We start from the raw sequence: 24,920 nt of genomic DNA, 5'->3' as shown, positions 1-24,920 counted from the left end.
ACTTAAGGAACTAACGATTGTTGTTGTTGGTCCTCAGTCCAGAGACTGGTTTCATGCAGCTCTCCATGCTACTCTATCCTGTGGAAGCTTCTTCATCTCCGAGTAACTACTGCAACCTACATCCTTCTGAATCTGTTTAGTGTGTTCATGCATTGGTCTCCCTCTACGATTTTTACCTTCCGCGCTTCCCTCCAATACTAAACTGATGATACCTTGATGCCTCATAACGTGTCCTACCAACCGATCCCTTCTTCTAGTTAGGTTGTTGTGCCACAAATTCCTCTTCTTCCCAACACTATTCAGTGCCTTCTCATTAGTTACGTTATCCACCCATTAAATCTTCAGCATTCTTCAGTAGCGCCACATTTCGAAAGCTTCTGTTCTCTTCGTGTCTAAACTATATATCGTCCATGTTTCACTTTCATACGTGGCTACACTCCGTACAAATACTTTCAGAAAAGATTTCCTGGCACTTAAATCTATACTCGATGTTAAAAAATGTCTCTTCTTTAGAAACGCTTTCCTTACCATTGCCAGTCTACATTTTATATTCCCTATAGTTTGACAATCATCAGTTACTTTGTTCCCCAAGTAGCAAAGCAATCTACTACTTTAAGGGTCTCATTTTCTAATCTATTTCCCTCTGAATCACCTGATTTAATTCGACTACATTGCATTATCCTCGTTTTGCTATTGTTCATTTTCATGTTATATCCTCCTATCAAGACGCTGTCCATTCCGTTCAACTGCCCTTCCATTTCCATAATATTGCCCTGATGTACATCGCCTTTTTATAGATTCTCTATATACTCCTTCCACTTTTCTGCCTTCCCTTCTTTGCTTAGAACTGGTTTTCCATCTGAGCTCCTGATATTCATAGAAGTGGTTCTCTTTTATCCAAACGCCTCTTCAATTTTTCTGTACGCAGTATGTATCTTACCCCTAGTGATATATGCCTCTACATCCTTACATTTGTCATCTAACGATCCCTGGTTAGCCATTTTGCACTTCCTGTCGAATTTATTTTCGTAACGCTCTTATTCTGTTTTGCCTGCTTCATTTAATGCATTTTTATATTTTCCCCTTACATCAAATTCAATATCTCTTCTCTTACCCAACCATTTCTACTAGCCCTCGTCTTTTTACCTGCTTGAACCTCTGCAGCCTTGACTATTTCATCTCCCAAAGCTACCCATTCTTCTTCCACTGTATTTCTTTCCACCATTCTTGACAATCGTTCCCTAATGCTCTCTCTCTCTCTGAAACACCATAGAACTAACGATTATGGGCCGGCCGCTGTGGCCGAGCGGTTCTAGGCGCTTCAGTCCGGAACCACGCTGCTGCTACGGTCGTAGGTTCGAATCCTACCTCGGGCATGGATGTGTGTCATATCCTTATGTTAGTTAGGTTTAAGTAGTACAAAGTCTATGGGACTGATGACCTCAGCTGTTAAGTCCCATAGTGGTTGGACCCATTTGATTTTTTTAACGATTATGAAAGCCAGTTTTTGGTTGCGTTACGAGCACTTCGATATGCCGAGAAGCACATTACGCCGGGAAGTTCGTTATTCCTACTGATTACTGATCAACCCCAATACTACCACCTGCATACCTCACTGCGTACGATCCGATCATCCAGTAGTATACGACATGAGTCTAATATTTCTGATCACAACTAGGAATCAAGAAGTTTATCTGATTTTTTTAAATTGACAAATTTGGTAATGAGACACCTGACTAGCTGGTCAATGCATCTATCTACAATGGAGAAAGGTGACTAGTGGAATTACCAAGTGCAGACCTTTTAAACATTATAAAATTAACAATTAGAGAGCAGGGGAACATAATTTTTCCATTTACAGCGGCAGAGATTATGTCAAAATTAACACAGAGCTCATTACTAAATTCTGGTGTGAGAAATATCGATGCTCCTGAAGTCTCAAAAACACTATCAGGTGCCTCGCTTTCAACTACGACTGTTACATCATAATGGTCTGATTGCATCCCCACTCTACGGCTGTGCTGAAGAAGAGGATGTCAACCACTTTTTATTTTGCTGCCCAAACAGATAAAATGCTGCAATTCACCTATTTCATCGTCTGGTGAACATCGGTTGCTTACATTTCTCACTGTGAGAGGGAGAGGGGCAAGGCAGGAGCTTGTGGTGGTAGTACTAGAATTATCCTCCTCTAGACTCCGTAAGGAGTATGTCCGTGTACAAATGAGTTTAGAACGTATATACGATGTGAACTAGAAAATTCAAAATTGTTACGTCTTTCGTGGGCACTTATTGACAAACTGCCAGTTGGCTTCTGTCTCGGGTTCTTCGGTCGACGTTCGTCTGAAGATTTTCCTGACGTTTCGCAAGCACGTGTGGCTGATATTGTTCCTCTATTGCTGGTGGTGGACTGGAGCCGCGCTCGCGGCCCCATACCATGTACCAGTCGCGCCAACGTCCGAGGGCTTCTCCGCGGTCATTTCCGGTTCGGTTCTCTTGTTACCTGCGACGATCGTTCGCTGCAACACGGGAAGCCGGGATCGGATTACCTAGAATCGTGCTTCTTTCTTGTTGGAGCTATTCTTGTGTTTGTGTATTTCTATAGCTTCTCTGAAGAAGCGGGTGTGGTAGTTCTTCTCTACAGCCAGAACTTCCGTGTCAGCGAATTTTATGTGTGTCGTCTGTCTCATACGGCGAGTGCTCTGTCACAGCCGGTTTCTCCACCTGCCCCAACTTGGAGTGTCGCTTATGTGCTGTGCTTCTGGTTTTAACTGATCGTCCAGTCATTTCAACACAAACTGTTCGGCATGTGCGTGGTATGCTGTAGATTCCCGACATTATAAGTGGGTCCCTTTTCGTCTTTGCCGATCTGAGACATCCTTTGATCTTTGTCGGTTTGTAAATAGTTTTAACTCTGTGTTTGCGCAATATAAGGCCAATTCTCTCCTTCACTCTGGGAATGTATGCCAGGAGGGTTGTACCCGACATTTTTTTTTCTGATTTGTCACTTCGCAGAGTGTTTCGCAGGTAGCAAGAGAACCGCACCGTAAATCACCGCGGAGAAGCCCTTGGACGTAGGCGCGCCAGGTACATATAGTCCGCGCCGCGAGCTCGGCTACAGTCCACCACCAGCAATGGAGAGTGAAGCTGTGACAATGCTGGCGAATCGCACAGAAAAATCTTCAGACAAACGTCGGCCGAAGACTCCAAGACAGAAGCCAACAGGCAATTTGTCAACTAGAAAATTATTTACAGATTATGTGCAAAAGAAGGAAGTAGAACCACACTACTTCCCAAGAAAAGAATCAGAAAGGAATTAACTATTAAAAATCATATAAACCTATTTGGCTTCTTTATATAATGTACAAAATAACACCCAGAGGTATTGATGCCAAATGCAGAGAAGTAAAGAGGTTTTTAACTAGGTAGAGGCACAAGCCGGCTTAAGCAGTGGATACAGCGAAATGGACTATTAAATTTAACAAATTGTGAGAGCAGTTATGCGACATACCAGTGAACAAGAATTACCGTGATGTCTGGGATTAATAGTGTGGAACTGTTTGTCTAAATTTCAACAGAATAATGAGTGACAGTTCTTGAGAAACACGGTATTGTTTCTACCAGTGTTAGAAATTCAGTTTCTATAACTGATGTACTTTCAATCCAAAAGCAGATTGACTCTGAAAGATCAGTCTAGAGTCGCATGCTGGGAACGACAAGGATGAGCAGGGAAAAACACTGAGCATTGAACAGATTTGTGCTGAAGACATATTATATCCCTACCAGTACTATTGCAGTTTAGTATGCTTTTAACTGAATAACAGAAAACCCTGTCTCTACGTTGCCACGTCTAACACTCTTATTAATTTAGTTCAGTTTCCAAATAAAGTGCATTATGGGAGTATAGTCCTGTTAATAGGAAAACATAATCAGTAGAGTTATCCTTTTCAAAAGGACTGGATCGTTTGTTGCGTCTAATGGATAAGTAAATCAGACTATTCAGTTCTTTTCCTAAGATCATACCCAGCGGTTAGAAAGAAACGCAGTATGAGTAGTATTATACTGAAGCTGGGACAACTCAGTATCAACTTCGTTTGGTGGTTTAAAATATGTACTAAAGTTCGCCAGCCTATCCAGGCAATGAAACAGCGAAGTATTGGAAAAGTAGAAGTACGAATTTTGTCTACTTTCTTGCTACTGTTTAAGTTGCTTCATCAAATGAACATTACTCCACGTAAACAATGTTGGTGCAACACTGGAATTTTTTGACTACTCCACCGTTATGCATTACGTTTTTAAAAGAGCAGAAGCACAGTAGATAACTTGAAGAAAGCTAAAAATTTTTGGCCAGGGGGGACCTTTAGAAAAGCACTCTCCATAACCAAAAAATTTAAATATTAAAATACTTAGATCCTAAAGCACACACTTTTTATACTGAACATTTAACTTCAAGAAAACCTCATTCTTACGGGAATTTACTTTCAAAAGCTACTACTCTTTGAGCTCACTCTGCATAATCATTTAAAAATTTCTGATAACTTTGCTTCACTCTAACTGAATTTTACGTAAGCAAACTTTTACTACAACTCTTTGCAATAGTTATTAATACTTTTAAACCTAGAATAGTTTGACTTTATTTCTCTGTAATGTATTAAAGCATGGACGTGTTGTTACTGTAACTAAAATTTTCATTACGACCTTCAGTGAACTTTTTACACAAAAATAATTTGAATTGTGCTCTTTCTATTAATTTGCCACTTCATAAGTCTGTAACACAGGATACTCGGGTTAATCAAACAACAGGAAGGAACCTTATATAGGTGTATTATTAGGATGAATTAACAGGTTGAACCAGTTTCTTTGAGGTTCAAGAATGGTTCTTTACTAATAAAACACAGTTTAAAAGAATGGTTCACGCTGTACAAAAGTAGAATACAAAAAAATTTCTTATCTGGTGGCTTTAGGCATGGATATGGCGAACAATTGTGACGGCTGCACTACCTACAGTACGTCCTGCAGTTATCTTGCTGTATGGGCTCAATTTCTCTTCAATTTTACATACAGTATCCCAACAACCCGCAACTATGCCATAAGCCGTTTGCAGTCTTCTTCCTAGGCATTTTGTGTAAATTTGCAGGCAAAACTTCTCCTCCTCCACAAGGGTGTTGCTTCAGTCACTACTGCCTACGGACTGTGTGACTTACTTCTCTTACTTGCTCCAGGTAGCGCGCCAATTCGCCCTTTCCACCTTTTCCACTCCCCAAATCCACTTTCGCTTCAAACAAAAGCACACTGGCTGTTGCATAACACCTACTTCTTACATTGTTCCTAAGCGTGACCATTTCTGACAATTGTCAAATTTATGTCAACTTGAACAGTTTATACACACAAATATTTATAAATAGAAAATGTTATCAGAAAATTATTTAACGGAATAAGCAGTTTACGTAATATTATACACACAACGCAAAGAACTTCAACTTCCAGTATAGCACACTTTACTTTACTTATACAGAAAATATAGCAACAATATGCTGAAATCTTATAGGAAAAAATTATAAAAAATTATAAAAATTTAGATGAACCATAAAGAAATAGTGTAATAGCATTTGTAAGCTAACTAAAATGAATTGAAGTTGGGTGTGATACTTGGACTAATAATTGGAAATTTCGCCAAGAAAGTTCTATGCTGAAATAGAAGAGACAAAACATGACCTAGATGACGACATAATGTAAGGTATGTGGATGACACTAGAAAAAATTGTGGAGTGTAATACATCGCATGTAAGGCATCGGCAGACGAAATGTTCCATATTGAATAAGAATGACCACTGCGACTGTTAAGAATCTTTATTCTAAGACACGGCCAGTTTAGCAAACTATATTTCCATCATCCATAGAAGCGGTCTATGTAAAATATTCTCATCAAGGTATTTAAAATTTTCAACTCTCAAATGTGCGAATGTCTATGACTAGAAAAAGAGGGGTAAGGCCTTCCAGAAACCTCCATTTCAGACTGCCTGCGTAGGGGACGTTGCTGTTGCCGGTATGGTCTTACCCATATTTTTCTGTTTCTGGACCGTTGCACATTTGCGAGTTGGAAATTTTAAATACTTGATGAGAATATTGGGGAATGTGCTTTTTCCGGATTTTAAACAGATCGCTTTTATAGATTGACTATAAACAGCTGATGATGCAAATATAGACTGCGAAACCGATCGCAGCAATCCTTCTTATGCCAAAATGTTGTTATTGGTGCTTATAACTGCAGGCCGTTGTGTATGGGAAACTATTGAGGAGATCTTCACTCGGCAGTCGACACCAGATTTCTGCTTCTACTTCTGCTGCTGCAAATGGTGGTGATGGCGATAGACAGCTACAGGCTTGTTATTTTGCGTACTGAAATTAAATGATCAATATTTCCAGAAAGATAACGTTATACTTTTGTACTTTGAATACAGGAACAAAAACAAGACATTTGTAATGTGCAAAATGTGGTAACCGACTCTAAAGAATGAAAAGAATGAAAGGCGTACGGTCATCCACATAAGCACTAAAAGAAATTCGTTATGTTTCGGTTAAACGATATATCGCACAAATCTAAAGACTGTCAATACAGATAAATACCTAGGGATTACATTTAAGATGAACTTAAATTTCAACGATCACGTAAGCAATGTGGAGTAGATGAACCAAAGACTGCGATTTACTGTCAAAACACTTAGAAGATGCAACAGGCGTATTACAGCGGCTGCTTACAATATGATGGTCCGTCCTACTGTGGAGTGTTGCGGTGCAGTATGGGAATCGTATCAGATGGGATTGATTAAGAACGCTGAAGAAGTTCAAATATGATCAGCTCGTTTTGTATTGTAATGAAACGTGACAGAGAGGGTTACGGATATGACACGCGAGTCGGGATGACAAAAAACAACGGCCTTTTTTCCCTACGGCGAGGTCTTATCACGAAATTTCCGTTACCAACTTTTTCCTGCGAATGCGCAATAATTTTTTTGTCAGCAGCCTGCATAAGGGGAAATGATCACCTTAATAAAATATGAGAAATCAGAGACCGTACAGAGAAATCTAAGTGTTAATTTTTCGCACGCGGTGTTAGAGAATGGAACGACAGAAAAATAGTCTGAAGGTGGTTCGATAAACCCTCTGCCAGACACATAAGTCTGGGCTGCAGCCTAATCATACGGATGTAGAATGTAGAACCAGACAGAATTATTGAAATATGAACACAGAGGTTAAGAAATTTTGAAGAATAATTGTTGTATGTTGTATGTTAACGAGGGACCTAGAAACGACGGAGAGGCTCCGTCCCCGCCGCATCCGCAGTGATCCACAACCCCAAGACGACTACCGATGTCCACTTCACCCTTCCGCCGCCTCACACCGAACCCAGGGTTATTGTGCGGTTTGGCCTCCGGTGGACCCCCCAGGGAACGTCTCACACCAGACGAGTGTAACCACTATGTTTGCGTGGTAGAGTAATGATGGTGTACGCGTACGCGGAGAACTTGTTTGCACAGCAGTCGCCGACATAGTGTAACTGAGGCGGAATAAGAGGAACCAGCCCGCGTTCGCCGAGGCAGATGGAAAACCGCCTAAAAACCATCCACAGACTGGCCGGTTCACAGGACTTCGACAAAAATCCGCCGGGCGGATTCGTGTCGGGGACCAGGCGCTCCTTCCCGCCCGAAAGGAATAATAGTTAAGTGTTACATTGATCCTACTTTGATCCTGGCTTCTACGAAAGGTAGGAAATGAATAACAGAATCTACAGACATATTTATGTCAATGGTTTAGTCGAGAACAAAATTATCACAGTGCAGAACTTATGTTTATAAATTTGGCACTAACTAAAAGAAGTGCTGGCTGTTACACATCTAACGAAGTCGTATGATTGTCGCTGATTCGTCTCCGCATATTCATGACGTGGTTGGTCTTTCGTATAGAACGGAAAGAGACTGTTCGTTTGTCCATATCAATTAACACAGCACCATTATCTTGAATTAACAAGCAGCCAAAAGTGTGTGGCGCACCAGGGCAGCATCTACATAGTGGGTCGATAGCGTCGACCTGTCAGTTTCTTGTTGTGGTTCAATACTGCCTGTCTGCCACCTCTACTGGACTGTAGGTCTGTTATTCTAACAATACCGGTACACTTATGTTAATAACGTCTGTTACGGACTGTTGACTAATACTTTTCCCACGCTTTATTCTTACAAAAATCACATAGTTCAATTAATACAGAGTTCTGAATAATTACACAGCGCATTGTATGGCATCGTTTACGTGCTGAGTGGCAACCGTTTGCTTGCTGAGATACATAGTCTTAAGCCAAGTGAGATAACATGGCACAATGTGTACGATCACTTCAGTCTGTGTTCTAAAAAAATGGTTCAAATGTCTCTGAGCACTATGTGACTTAACATCTGAGGTCATCAGTCACCTAGAACTTAGAACTACTTAAACCTAACTAACCTAAGGACATCACACACATCCATGCCCGAGGCAGGATTCGAACCTGAGACCGTAGCGGTCGCGCGGTTCCAGACCGAAGCGCCTAGAACCGCTCGGCCACACCGGCCGGCTGTGTGTTCTCAACCACCTGAATGTGAACTGCGTACCAAACATTCTCATAGGTACATTCAGTTGTGTTGGTGTAACACAAAGGCTGCAGTGCATGTTTCCCCTGTTTTCCTTAAATTTTAATCAGATGAAACTGAAAGTTTCGTGTAATTATGAAACTCGTAGAATATACCCCTCTGATGAGTAGTAGTTTCTCTTTCGGCCCCAGGCTCTAATGATAGAACTGGAGGCGTACATATGCTCTATCAACCATTAAAGTCTCATTCAGAAACCTTATCCGTTACACTTTCCTCAAGCAGCAGTTGTGGTAACAAGCCTTGCTATATTACATTGCAAGTTCGTACAAAGGAAGCCTGGAAGAAATCGAGCAGCCTGCACCTCGTGGTCGTGCGGTAGCGTTCTCGCTTCCCACGCCCGGGTTCCCGGGTTCGATTCCCGGCGGGTTCAGGGATTTTCTCTGCCTCGTGATGGCTGGGTGTTGTGTGCTATCCTTAGGTTAGTTAGGTTTAAGTAGTTCTAAGTTCTAGGGGACTGATGACCATAGATGTTAAGTCCTATAGTGCTCAGAGCCATTTGAACCATTTTTAGAAATCGAGCACTGCTTCTCCACGTGACAGTCCTAATCGCCTAGCCATGTGATTGCCATGGTAAACTTGTAATTAACACATAATGTAATCAACGACTAAGTTCACTAAGGCGCGTTCATAATTTACCATGTGATGAAAATTTCAATTTTGTACATTTCTGCTACACAAATAGGTACTGCTCAGTAACTGAGTGCCCTAAATATGCTGCTCACGTGAAAAGCCCACTAAATACGGAAACAAAAAGAAATTTTCAGTTCGTGAAACTTTTCATCTGACAGCTCGTCTCATTCACAGACGGTTTCGCAAGTGGTTCACCAATGCAGAATTTCATCAAAGCTAAACGTGTGATGAAAGGAGCACTTTTCCTCTCCGACGTCTCTGATAAAATATTCATTCATTCGTATTGCTTCCTTTGAGAAGTTAAACAAAGCCACTTTCATTCAGGTAGATGAATAAATAAGGCAGTTTGTAGACTACAGTTTCCCGCTTCCTCCTTTGAGATCCTGGTAGTGAGAGAATTCACAGCAGAAAATAAAGAATTACTTCCGTAGAGAGGCATCTGAAGCGTTCAACAGTATTTTAATGAATAATTTGTGTGCTACTGATTCGCTCCGCTTATCACAGTTAATAAGAACGCGAACCTACTCTGTAATAACGTTTACAGTACAGAGCTTATCATAAATTTGGTGAACGTTGTCTTGTCCATTCTGGGCTTTATGATAGCTCATTTCACACAAATATTTGTATCCTAAACGCATAATATATATCTAGAATAATAACGATTAGGCCAAGAAAAACTAGTAATTTCGTAGTATACCTGCAAAACCAATGTTCTCATCAGTGCGACCAGTACAGCTAAGATCTGAATACGTTTTATCAGCTAAACCATTTTCTGGTACCTGTCATCTAACGGTAAGTCCGCTATAGTTTGATTACTAGCACATGGAAGAGTCAATTACTTTAAGCCACTCAGTGGCGAAGAGTTATCGCCTATCATCCAATAGAAAAACTGAATAATAATGTGTTCGGGATATCAACTACAATTCTATTCTACTGAAGGGTCTGGCGAAAAGAAACAATAATCCATCGAATGAAAGATGATGACTGGTCCTCAGATCAGATAGTGATAAATGTTAAGCCCTTTAGGGAACTATCCTAGGTATCAAGAGGCTGAAAAACTACGTGTATTACTGCAGATTGGCCTAACTTTTTTGTTACTCCTGGGTTAAAAGAGGTTTAATTATATCATCAATAGGTCATGAAAATGCTGCAACATTGATATTACGTAAACGGAATCCTTAGTCTAAGCATAACTGGCCGTCTTTCTTGAAGAACGTAAAGACAATGTGCCATAGAAACACATTTTTATCACTTTGACACAAAGTGCTTCATTTTTGTGAAATGAAATGAAACAATGAAGATGATGAGCAAACTCACGCTTAACACACATAGTGGTAGCTTTTCCTGACACTTTCTACATCTAAGTTGGATTTACTTCTGTGTCTTTCTGTCCACTCTCAGCGGTCGTAGCGGGAATCTATTTTTGTTTTGTTTTAGAAGGCCTTCTTTCGCTGCTGCTAAATTTCTTATTTTATTGAAGAATTGCAGTAGCAATATGACTGTCAAATGCAAGATGGTCCGTAAGTACTTCTTTATACCAATTCAAAATCAAGGCATTTTGTTCTGTTACGTCACTCAGGCGGGCGATTATTGCGAAATACCACTTATTGGCTCTGGCTGGTGTTCGGTAAAGTGATATATTTTGGTCTGCATCATCAGGGTCATCCATGTTATTATTGTAGTCCTCGAAGAGTTTTGGTTAAGGCACACGTATAATTTGCTTCTTTTCTCTGGAAACACGTCCACCAGGCTTCCAAATCACAGCCAGATCATAGTTTATCTCTATTGCAACTATGCTATTGTCATATCCACGTGGCGATGGAAACACGAGAAAGATGCAAAAAAAGTTTTATGAAATTTTTATAATAGGATAAAAAGTATAAAGAAACACATAAACAGCTTTCGTTCTAGTCAGTCTTCATATCTAAACACGTATTGTATGTCCCCTCTTTTATCTTTCTCCAATTTATCAGCTCGGATAAAAATACAAGTTACATGTATGCGATTCTGACGGATAATTCCTGTTGTTTCAATGCTTCTTTTCTCCAAATCATGCATGAGATCAATACTAGTCAACAAATTGTAAAAATAAAAAACGGTACGGTACGTTTGGCAACAGTTGACCAGCATAACTCATAACAACGCCATACCCCAAAACCTTGCCAAGGTATTTATCACGGCAAGTGCCAGCCCCCTGACGTGGTTCAAGCCACACTAGGTACTCGTCACTTTTACTGCCACACTAGGATTTGTAACCATAACGGGTAGATTTCCTGAAATAAAAGTTGATTATAAAGCCACTACAAGTAAACGATATAACACAATTTTAAGAATGACACAGCTATTTACCTTTTATCAATTGTTTACAAGGATGTCTACTGAATTATTAAGGTCATGTGGTGCTGAAGTTTAAAATATTTCATTGAGCTCCCTAATTTTCGCAAATCGATCTGTTCTGTCAGGTTATTCGTTGTTGCCGACATGTAAATTAGTCATTATAAAATCGAACCTGTCTCTGGACAAAGCACCAGATACAAGCGTGTTATGACCATTCATTCCCAGATGCCAAACCATCTACCTCCTTGGCAACACAATAAAGCCACTGAGAAGAAGAAAAGCTATGAGTATCATCATTTTATCTTCTTTATTCTCACCTAACCTGTTCTTCCATGCGGTATATTGGTTTGTGTATGAGACCATAAATTTGATAACATCTTCGTAAAAAAAAATAGCTGAAAATATTGTAAAGGACTTATCCCCCTCATATTGACGACAGAAACCATGAGTGGCCATTCTACATTTTTCTATATTGCCCATTTCAGCTACATGAATATACGATTTTTACTGCAGTGCTTAGAAGTTTCTGTCTGACACGCCCATTGTCGAACCATACACCTTGTTATTGACCGTTAACTAGTCATACGGTATGGTGCCAAAGAGCACGAATAACTTCAATACAGAAAGTCAAACGGTGGGCAACAAACACTCTCATTGATGTCAGCCTATGTGTCTACACCTGACTGACGCATTAGTCAGGGTTTGGTTAATACGTTGGCGTGCTAAACTTACGGACTGAAGTTTCACTTGTAAGTAACGTATCTCGATGAAACTTGGACCGCACATGGCAAGAACAGCTACATTATAGCATGGCCGGTAACTGGAAAAAATACTCAATGAGACGAGCAGAAACGACATATATTCAAAGACAATAATTACACTGAACACACTGTGATTTTTCTGGAAATTTCAAGAGGCAGGACATGGTTGTCAGTAGGATGTATGATCAGATTCAAAATGGCTCTGAGCACTATGGGACTCAACATCTATGGTCACCAGTCCCCTAGAACTTAGAACTACTTAAACCTAACCAACCTAAGAACAGCACACAACACCCAGTGTATGATCAGAATGGACTGCAATGCTCGTTCTGCAACGTGCTCCCATGTTGGCCACATGGTTGGTAAGGAGTTCTTGTGGTAGGGCTTCCATTCCTCCAACGGAGTCGTTGTCAACTCCTGGAAGGAACAGGCTGAATGTCCTCTTGTTCCAAGAACTTCTCCACCTGCGCAGTTCGATGCGGTCGCGCATTGTCATCCATAAAAATTAAGTTAGGGCCCCTGAGCAGACGCACATAGGGAGGGAGTACAGTGACACAATAATGTTGACCGGTGATTGTGGCGTGTTCAGACATTTGGAGGTCAGTATGCCTATGCAAGATTATGCCGCCTTGAGTCACAGTCCCACGAAAACGACAGTATTCGACAAATCTGGATTTACCCTCGTATGACGAGAAACGAGAACCCGTAACGAACCCAAGAAGATTGTTGAAGCTGATTGTTTTCGTCGTCTACGCGTAGTTGTCTGGGGACACATAATGTAGTATGGCCATGCTGACTTTATGGTCCTCAGGTTTGTGACTCTGTGATGGTACTAGTTTTCCGAACGTGAGCATCCGTATGGCTGCAGCTTGAATTTGAAAATAACAGACCTAAACTGTCACAGACCCTAGCCATTTTGTGAATTTTCTGAATTAATTGATTCGACTGACCGCTTCTCGGGCAGGACATCGGTAGTTTCAATAGGCCAGAGAAAGCAGATTTTATGCATAAATTGTCTAATTTTATTCACATTTTATTTACATGCCTAGTATCGCCAGTCACCTATAGGTCGGTGCCTAGTACCACTGAACACTTGTTTACCTAACCAGTACGAGCCCACAATTACAAACACGATTCTCATTTAACTCAATGTTTTTCTAAGGAATGAGTGGACTGGACAGCTGCTGATTTTTCTCCACATGCATTTGTACATTTCAGAAAACTCTCTGGGCTACAATGTTAAAGGCTCAGAAGCAGAGCTATTAACTATGAAATAGTTACCACATTAATCAATGTCTCTAACTCAAGGGCATAACTAAAAGTAGTGGCTGAAACGTAAATGTGTTCTGTGGTTGTCAAATTTTCTGCATAATGCGGAAAGTGCGTTCCACAGGCTTTTATTGTTTCACCGATATCTTATTGATGATGATGGTGAGTCCCATACTTCTTTACAGAGAGTAGGGGAACGACGAGGGAGACCCGCGCCCCCTTACTAGACAAGGTCCTAGTGGAGGTGGTTTGCCATTGCCTTCCTCCGACCGTAATGGGGATGAATGATGATGATGAAGACGACACAACAACACCCAGTCATCTCGAGGCAGGAAAAACCCCTGACCCCGCCGGGAATCGAACCCGGGACCCTGTGCTCTGGAAGCGAGAACGCTACTGCAAGACCACGAGCTGATGATCGATATCTTATTGCATTCCTGAATAAGACGAGCGGTATTCAATAAGTAACGCAGCACATTTTTTTTCGTAAGCACGTTGGTTTTATTCAAGATCTAAATTACCCACATTATTCCCTACTCTTTTGGCTAGCAAATGATAGTTTTCAACATAATCCGTTCAATGCGACGGTCTTACACCACCTTACCGGGACGGCCTGATGCTCGCATGCTACCACCCTAGTGGTCGATGTAGGAGCCAACGTCTTGCTGCTGTAATTGCGTGCCAGTCATATACGTAATAATTCTCGTTGAATGCATCCTTAACTGGGCCAAAGAGATCGTGCGAGATCCAGGCTGAAGGGTGGATGAGGAAGAACATTCCAACGAAGTTTTCTGAGCTCGTCTCTTGTGCGCTGACTGTGTGAGGACTTCCGCAGTCATGGAGAAGGAGACGTTGGTTTGCATTTTTGTGACGACGAACATGCTGAAGTCTTTCCTTCAGTTTCCTGAGGGTAGCATAATACACTACAGAGTTGATCGTTGCCCCATGAAGGAGGATATCAAATAGAGTAACCGGTTCAGAGTCCCAGGAATCCGTCGACATTACCTTAGCGGCAGGGGATGCGGCTTTGAACTTTTTCTTCGGAGGAAACGTGCCCTGGCACCATTCCACTGATTGGTGTTTTGCTTCCACTTCGAAGTAGTGAACCCATGTTTCGTCATCTGTGACTGTTGAACAAAAAGCTGTCATGATCGGCCGCGCAAGCAATTCCGCACACATGGTACTTCGTTACTCTTTATGGTCTGTTAGGCGGCGTGCAACCCAGTGGACACATATCCTTGTCTACCGAAACTGATAGACGAGTCCACACGTGCAGCGAGGTGTTTGGGTATGATCCACCGATCACAAATAAGAGTGTCTGCACGTTCCAACACTGCAGTAATCACAGCCGTGTGCTGTCTCCCACTACGTGGTAGATCGGAGAGGCTTCCGCGACCTTGTTGCGATGTTGACAGACACCTGGCTCAACGACTCTTGTTTTCCAACAGAAGAATCTGAATGAGAGCTCTCGGTTTGGAACGCACCTCCGCTGTAGATACCATTCTGAAGGCTGCGTATAGTTCTGCCACCTGTCAGAACTTCAAGAAGCTTTAGGGGCTAAAGCTGGAATATTCCATGATATTCAAAAACAAATTCGTCATTTTCATCTGAAATTCCCCCCCCCCCCCAAAAAAAATGCGTTATTTACTGGAAGCACCTCGTACGAGCTGCAAATACCCTGACACGAGAAGTTTGTTTCAATTAAATTATGGTGTTTTAATTATTGATAACTTACGAAATACTTTGCCTAGGCGTCCAAATTTGGAATATGTGTGTTAAGTGATAATGTCTGGTTTTTATTTTCATTATTTTGTGATGAATTTCGCATCGGTATGTTTACAGCAGTTGTATCCACATGTCAGAGCGTTTGAATCACTATATTAAGATTATGCAGACAAGTGGGCTGCAATCGGGTGGTTATGGTGGAGTCTGCCATACCGAAGTAGAGCAATATGCTACTGTTTTGCGGTGAATAATGACACGTACTATTGAAGCACTAACACCTCAAGCATCAAATAAAGTGCCGGCCGGTGTGGCCGAGCGGTTCTAGGCGCTTCAGTCTGGAACCGCGCGACCGCTACGGTCGCAGGTTCGAATCCTGCCTCGGGCATGGATGTGTGTGATGTCCTTAGGTTAGTTAGATTTAAGTAGTTCTAAGTTCTAGGGGACTGATGACCTAAGATGTTAAGTCGCATAGTGCTCAGAGCCATTTGAACCATCAAATAAAGCCGTAAATATCCAGCCATGTACGAGTCAACGACCACAAAGTATGTATATCCACGGGATTGATGGATTGCAGAGATTTGTAACTGGGCCCTCGATTTTTATGACTAAAAGTTAAATATAAGTGGTATCAAGCGTTCGTATATATACATTTTAAGGCAATACAGGTTTCATCTTACACAATGAGAAGCTTCCTAATTTTTTTAATCCGAGGTGATCACATAACCTGTATGGCTTCAGTGAAGATACCCAGCAAACTTTGACTCATGGTTGAAAATTAATCTGGCTGCGTGAGAAATTGCAGTAGCATTACATTTGTCCTGTAACGGAGGACGTATGGTACAGTTCCAGAGAGCATTTGAATCAGACGGAAAAGGAGCATCATATAATGTTCAATTCCCATAGGAATATTACTTAATTGGGATAGTAAGGTAAAAATCTCTGCCTTTGGACAGCGAATTTAAGCTGACACGCGAGGAAGCTACATTTATGAAGCTCAAAACTCTGCAGATGAGATATTAAGCCAATGAGCGCTTGCGAACAACAATCTCGCCTTAAATTCCTCTTTGGTGCATCATTAAAATGTCCATAGAAATGAAACACGGGGCTAAGACTTATATTTCGTGCAGCGCCTTCATGTTTCGTCTAGTCCGGAAATACAAGTCAGGATTGTTTTCTTGCTAAGTCAGGATTGTTTTCTTGGCGACATGGCACGTGCTCTAAGCTCACACCGGACTGGTCAGACAGATACCCATCTAAAGTCTAACGTGTGAATGCACCATTTCTATGCAGACAATGAATGTGACAGCCATAGCAGACGAAATTCATGCGAGATGTATCTTTGCACCTCGCTGGCGACTAACAACTTGCGTAGACTAAAAATAAAGGAGCGGAAAAAAGATCCTACCGGAACACAAAAATGCCGAATATCCTCCTGTTTCGTAAAAGACTCTAAAAACAGGATTACCAGCTGCCTCAGTCTGCCTACGTCAGCACGTTTAAAAATTTTCCCAAGAATTTTAGCATGTGAGCATATTCGCGCTCTTCCTAACAGGCAACTCACGTCTCACTCCCACAAGCTCTTCTAATTGCTGTAAGTCACTCATACCCATCCACTCTCCCGCACCCGGCCATCCTGATCTAGGTTTTCCGTGATTTCCCTAAATCGCTCCAGGCAAATGCCAGGATGGTTCCTTTCAAAGGGCACGGCCGAGTTCCTTCCCCATCCTCCCCTAATCCTATGAGACCGATAACCTCGTTGTTTGGTCTCTTCCCCCAAACAATCCAACCCCCCTCCCCCCATCCACTCCACTTCCACTTGCCCATCCGAACTCAGTGTCATTAGCTGTTTGTGCCTCTCTGTCATTGTTCTCTGTCTCACAGCCAGCCTCCATCATTCTGTCCTAGTACTACAGTCTCCTCTCGCTGTCACTCTACTTCTTGCTCTCTCTTACCACTGCTACCTCATTCATGCCTTCCCAATGCTGTTATCTTTCTGACTGTCACCATTCTTTCTTCCTAACTGTCAGTGTCGTAGAGTTTGTCTCTCATTATCGCTGGCTCTCAGCAACTTCCATTTTCTCCTTTTCTTTATTCATCTCCCACTGGCACTCTTTTCCTAACACTGTTCTATCACTGTCAATGTTCCACCGCCGCTGTACCCCTCTCTTTCTCTCACCCTGCCATTGTCTCCTTCGCTCATCCTGTAACACAATCACGGTTTAATGTCTTCTACTACTCACTACTTTTCCGTCTCTTTCTCACTGCCATTAGCGCCTTCTGTCTCAGCACAACATACCTGAACAATTTTGTATTCCAAAAATCTTGGAAAATTTTTTGAAGGAGGAAGGATAGACTGTGTCAGAATGTACCCCATTTGTGGTCATATTCTTGTAACAGGAGTGTTACGATGACGGCAAACTAGTCGTCGCCAATGTTGACTGGTGGCCAATGCTAAATAGAAACATATAAATCACAGCAGGTTTTTCAGTAACGTCGATAAGGTGCTGGCTACATAGTCTGGATCTGCAACGACTAAAATAATTAGAAGTCTTTGGTAAGAAATAGTATATATTGTATTTAACTGGTTCTACAGGATTCTTCTTGGCTGCATTCATATAACTATGAAAATACAGATATTGAGGCCTCACTTAGGCCATACGTTACCAAGTGCCTTGTTAGAGGTTGCTTCCTATTAGGTGAAGGCTATACTACTTTCCTACTTGACGTCCCGAGCAGCAGTGGCCCAGAGTTCGCTAGATACTTGATATTAGCTATCGGCACTGGTCACGACTTGCGGGTTCAACGATACTAATACGGACCGCGGTCGATAACTGCAACCCCTAACAAGTGTGGTATCCATCGTTGATACCACAAGGAGTGTATTGGAAATTTGGAAATTGGTGTTAAGATCTTATGGGACCAAATTGCTGAGGTCATAGGTCCCTAGGCTCACGCACTACTTAATCTAACTTAAACTAACTTACGCTAAGGAGGACACACACACACTCATGCCCGAGAGAGGACTCGAACCTCCGGCGGGGTAAGCCACGACGACCGAGGAAAGACGTCCTAGACCGCGCTGCAACCCCGCGCGGCAGGGGTGTATTCTCCGTTGTTGTGTACCACTAGGACCATCATTCCGCTGGTTACCTTCCTTTCTTTGCTATCACAGGGCATGCCACTCATATGAAAAGAACTTTATGGGGTAGTAAAATCTTGATACTTTACTTACTTGAAACTGAAATAACGTAAAACTATATATTTTTTGAAGGACATCATCTTTATTCCAATGACTGACATAAGTTTTTATTATACTATTGCAATTTCGTCTCTAGACCATTATTAGGTGCTGATATTATGGCTTAAGCCATGTCAACTTAATGTAAGCTGACACGTATGTCGTTGTCAATACTGTTAAATACACTCGTGACGTTACTACTCACTGCCAGCATACGTTTTACGATGTTTGAATACGTATGCTCGCACTTTGTCACAACGTCACGAGTGTATTTAACAGTGTTGACCACGACATATAAATGTGTCAGCTTACATTACGTTGACATGGCTTAAAGCCATAATATTAGCACTTGATAATGGCTTAAGGCCGAAATTGCAATAGTGTAATAAAAACTTATAACAGTCACTGGAGTAAAGATGATGTGCTTTAAAAATTTTGTATGACTGTGAATCCCAGCTGCAACAAGTTTATTCATAACTATATAATTTTACACCTCAAACCGGATCTTATGTACAGGCGGCAAAAATTTGGCTTCTGCTTCAGTGATACAACAACGTGGGGTTCCGAATACCCTTCTGATGATACCGGAGAGGCTTTCAGCCTGTTTCTACATACGACGCCACTTTTTAAACTACGCTTTCTCCTCACATCATAGTTTAATTTCGTATTCTAGATGTACAAGTAGGGTAACTTTGAACCCTGTATCTAACGAATAAAGATATCAAAGGTGTTTCCCGATGCCGGATGAAAACCTTTGGAAACGGATAGATGGTACATTTAGATAAGTGCCCAGAAAACTTGCATTTAAAATTTGAGCTGTTTTCTGTGCTTGGTTATTATTTATATTTCACCTTACACCCGATTTTATCTGCGTACTTTTCGTTAGCACTAACGTAACATTGAACCTCTGTGTCTCGGAAACGGATACAGATATAACGAAAATTTTCAAGGTTGGAAGAGAAATCAAGAATATACCAGGAATATATCGAAAAATTTTTAGCCATTTGGTGTGCATAACAGACTTGGAAACCGCGGCTCGGTTTCGGTGCTCAAAGATCTTGTTTTTCGGGTTTCCTCAGGAATGGTCATGATCTAAATGGTGCCCCCATAAGCCACTTAAGACGCACCGTATACCACACCTAATGCAAGAACAACCAACCCAATTGATCATTTCGTCTAAGCTGGAGGAAGTGTGTATTACTGAAATCGATTCTGCACTGCAGGGTCGTTACAGAAAGACGATCCTTCAGCTGGATATCCAAATGATACCTAGCCCATGGTTTATCCAAAACTTCTGTCCCTTTTTCTTTTGTCGCCAATAGAACCCGTGATATGAGCCGAGGAAAAATTCTGCTTTTATGGACGGCGTCCTGGATCGTATTAGGTAGTGTATGGTATTGCATTCCTACCGATTCCTCAAAGACTTGCTCTAGTTGATGACTTTCAACGTATACAGCACATACTTTAAGGAAATATGGTGAATCAGTTCGAATTGCGCTGAGAAGGTGACGCAGAAGCGAGTTGAATGCGCCCCGTCAGCCTACAGCGAGATGCGGCCGTCAGGGTGACGTATTAGGACACGGATCCACGTAATTAAGCTGTTCGTCGCACGGCGCTGGCGGCCGGACAGGTGGGTGGCGCCAGGCGGCGCTGCGCCCCGTAAAGTGATTTAGGGCGCCCTTTGTTGGCGCCAGACGCGAGTAAATCAGTTACGGGCGCTGCCTCCGCTGAGATAGCCCTCTGTCTCTCCCACTCTGTGCAGCCCTTCTTGCGGAAGCGTCTCCTTCCGTTCTGGTTGCGCGTGGTCTCAAGCATGACTCTGAGCGGTTGTCTAGGTCACCGGGCTATAAATTTAGCGATTCCCGTTGTCCTGTTTCATTGTTTAAACGTCCTTCACCTGAGCCATAATTTCGAACAAAAGGCTTGTTCCGTTGTATCGTTGTATCCGGAAGCGATGAAAACGCATAGATATTTGTTCTGCACGTCGACTATATGGCAGTGATCTTCATCTAAACAGGATGTTCAGCTTACGGTGCCTAACTGTGCTGGCGTACGATCCCCACACTCTGTAACTTTCGCATTTACAACATGGCAGTTGTCAAGTGTCACTACAATGAAAAGAAAAAAGAAACATATGATCCAACATTCCCATGAGCCTATTACATCACATATTACAGATTTCTGTGGAAGAACAAAATAAACTGTATCAGGTCTAATGCAAAAGATCAACTATAATTCTGTTGCATTGTTCCAACAATCCCTGTGTACCTGATACTCACAGGCTGATATGAAAATTCATTATATTAATTATGCTTTACTCATTCGACGGACGTTCTGAAAGTAGATTTCGTCATTGGTTTTGGAAAAGAAGGTGATGCAACACGGGAGAAAAACAAACGCCATATGAATCCACACTCGTTGCTGGTTCAGTGACGGAAGAGGAATGATGCCTGCGCAGAGCAGAGAAGAAGAGAGAGTGGTAACAGATCGGCGTGCCCAAAGTGATTCGAAGACAATCATGAAAGCATTCGGTATGAATGGGCACATGGGGCTAAGTGCCCATCAGCCACGAAAGACTACAGACCTTGTATGGTGGAGACGTCATGTGTCGTCAAATGACACAATGTTGAGAGAAGGAAGGCAGAATGTTTAACATGGCGCTTGAAGTGGGTATCCCTCCACATCCACGAAAGGAAACAACATTCCTAGACCACAGGACATGGTGTTAGCGTACAGACGCATGACGGTGTCAGACGTGGCACCCACTTTGCGTATTGGCGGTGCTCAAGCCCATCACATGTACCATGTGTTGGATTTCCGAAAAGTGTTTGAAAGTTAGGTGTCAGAAACCTGACAACGGATCAAAGGAGTACAAGAATGGCAACCAGCCTCGATTACTTGCTGTGATATACGTGACGGAAATGAGTTCCAGTTCAGAAGCATCCCAAGTGATGAGAGATGGGGGCACCATTTTGTCGCAGAATCCGAGGCAGATTCGATGACATGGAAGCCTCTTAGGTAAAAATTCAAAGTATCATCCTCTGCAGGAAAGATTACGGTCACAGTGTTCAGGGACGCAGGAGGTGTAAATCTACTTTACTTCGTCCAGTAAGGGACCATCACCATGGCAGAGTACTGCAACGCCCTCTGCAAACTCAGATCCGCCGTTTTACGGAAGAGGCCAGGGCTCCTGAGAGCGGGTGTTGCGCTCTTGGACGGCAGTGTGAAACCGCATACAGCAAGCCTCACATGGACCAGGATCAAATTCGTCGCCTCACATGGGAGAGATTAGATAACTCAGCCCTATCTGACTTTCAACTTTTCCCTCCACTGAAAGCCACACTCTTGGGACGTCACTTCCAAACTAACGCTGAACTGGAAAAGACAGTGCTACAATTCCTTGAATCGCAGATGTAATGTGACAACGTGCCGTCTAGTGAATGCCAGGCACAGTCAAGGCACAACGGCAGAGAAAGTGGACACTTTTGCCATCTGTGGGATAGAATCGAAGGCAAAGCGGAAGTGCTTCCACCTGGTGGCAGAACGCTATGCGGGAGACAGTGTCTCGCTTGTGCTGCACTCTGACAGCGAAATAACAAAAGAATTCAACTAAATAATATTGTTATGTGTAGTAAAAATATAAATGTAATATAACATTAATATATGAAAATGACTATAATTGAATACTGAAATGCTATGGTATGTTTAATTGTAAATAGAGAAATTGGCGTAATGTAAAATAATGTTTAGGTGTGGGGGGAATCCCCGAGAGTGAGAACAGTGTACAGGTTGGCGCGTAATATTGGTGGTGGAAGTAAGTTGGCGTAGCTCTGAGGCAGAACAAGTATTAAGTGGCGTAAAAGTGACTGCCGGTGTGTACTACGGCAACTTTGCTAACAGACCATTTAGAAGTGAGCTGAAAACAGATATTGACTTCGTTTATCACATGGCTACAAGCTAAATGGACACTGAGGCTTGTAAGACGTGGTATTTCGATGGAGATGGGCTGTGAGCGGCAAAATAGTACGGTTTCCCGCTCTGAGGTACATGGCACTGCATGGTGCAATTCTATGTTAATTGCGACGAGTTGCTTGTGTCAATGGCGAGATGTGAAGGGACCAGTAGCAGCATCCAGCGGCGTATTGTGATCTCAATAACTGATGAGGTCCATTGATGAGCTCACTTCGGTAGCAACGAACTAGAATTTATCTTAAAGAGTATTATTATGAACACTGGTTGTTATACCGACGCCATTACCAGTACATTTATACACTCCTAGAAATGGAAAAAAGAACACATTGACACCGGTGTGTCAGACCCACCATACTTGCTCCGGACACTGTGAGAGGGCTGTACAAGCAATGATCACACGCACGGCACAGCGGACACACCAGGAACCGCGGTGTTGGCCGTCGAATGGCGCTAGCTGCGCAGCATTTGTGCACCGCCGCCGTCAGTGTTAGCCAGTTTGCCGTGGCATACGGAGCTCCATCGCAGTCTTTAACACTGGTAGCATGCCGCGACAGCGTGGACGTGAACCGTATGTGCAGTTGACGGACTTTGAGCGAGGGCGTATAGTGGGCATGCGGGAGGCCGGGTGGACGTACCGCCGAATTGCTCAACACGTGGGGCGTGAGGTCTCCACAGTACATCGATGTTGTCGCCAGTGGTCGGCGGAAGGTGCACGTGCCCGTCGACCTGGGACCGGACCGCAGCGACGCACGGATGCACGCCAAGACCGTAGGATCCTACGCAGTGCCGTAGGGGACCGCACCGCCACTTCCCAGCAAATTAGGGACACTGTTGCTCCTGGGGTATCGGCGAGGACCATTCGCAACCGTCTCCATGAAGCTGGGCTACGGTCCCGCACACCGTTAGGCCGTCTTCCGCTCACGCCCCAACATCGTGCAGCCCGCCTCCAGTGGTGTCGCGACAGGCGTGAATGGAGGGACGAATGGAGACGTGTCGTCTTCAGCGATGAGAGTAGCTTCTGCCTTGGTGCCAATGATGGTCGTATGCGTGTTTGGCGCCGTGCAGGTGAGCGCCACAATCAGGACTGCATACGACCGAGGCACACAGGGCCAACACCCGGCAACATGGTGTGGGGAGCGATCTCCTACACTGGCCGTACACCACTGGTGATCGTCGAGGGGACGCTGAATAGTGCACGGTACATCCAAACCGTCATCGAACCCATCGTTCTACCATTCCTAGACCGGCAAGGGAACTTGCTGTTCCAACAGGACAATGCACGTCCGCATGTATCCCGTGCCACCCAACGTGCTCTAAAAGGTGTAAGTCAACTACCCTGGCCAGCAAGATCTCCGGATCTGTCCCCCATTGAGCATGTTTGGGACTGGATGAAGCGTCGCCTCACGCGGTCTGCACGTCCAGCACGAACGCTGGTCCAACTGAGGCGCCAGGTGGAAATGGCATGGCAAGCCGTTCCACAGGACTACATCCAGCATCTCTACGATCGTCTCCATGGGAGAATAGCAGCCTGCATTGCTGCGAAAGGTGGATATACACTGTACTAGTGCCGACATTGTGCATGCTCTGTTGCCTGTGTCTATGTGCCTGTGGTTCTGTCAGTGTGATCATGTGATGTATCTGACCCCAGGAATGTGTCAATAAAGTTTCCCCTTCCTGGGACAATGAATTCATGGTGTTCTTATTTCAATTTCCAGGAGTGTATTTTGTGAATCAGTTTGTGCAATAGTCAAACCAAGTTCTCTACAGTGTGTGAAGTTTGGAGGCAATAATAATTTTGTGGTTTAAATTGCACTCCCCGAGTGTAATCAATTATTTAAATGAAATAGCTCATTATTACTCCATATCCAGTGATTTCTATGTGCTGCAACGTCAGTGAAAAGTTATGGTGCGTGACTATCGGCGTAGCTGTATTACAAGAGAAAATAGTCGGAATTAACGCAGAAATTGCCAGCAGACGCCGCTTCATGCAACGGATGGAAGATGCCAGGTACTGTGCCACCTTAATTACTATCCAGCTCGATGTGGTGGCTTTTCAGTACATTGCCATAGTCAAAAATTACTCGTTTCCGTCCGAGCAACGTGATTCTCAATTAGTGTTTTCAGTAACTATATTGACGAGCAGATCTATATTGTTCTTTAATTCGTCAAGGAAATTGCTGCCACCACAGTACACATTGTGCCTTCAGGACAATGCAAGCTCAATAACTTTAAATTCAGTAATTACAATTTGTGTAGTTTACATTAACCTAAAACAAGTTCAAGTGTTTATCATGTGTGTTTATGTATTGTGAA

This window comes from Schistocerca cancellata, chromosome 6, assembly GCF_023864275.1.
Source record: "Schistocerca cancellata isolate TAMUIC-IGC-003103 chromosome 6, iqSchCanc2.1, whole genome shotgun sequence".
Lineage (NCBI taxonomy): Eukaryota > Metazoa > Arthropoda > Insecta > Orthoptera > Acrididae > Schistocerca > Schistocerca cancellata.
Note: the sequence above shows the minus strand (reverse complement) of the source record.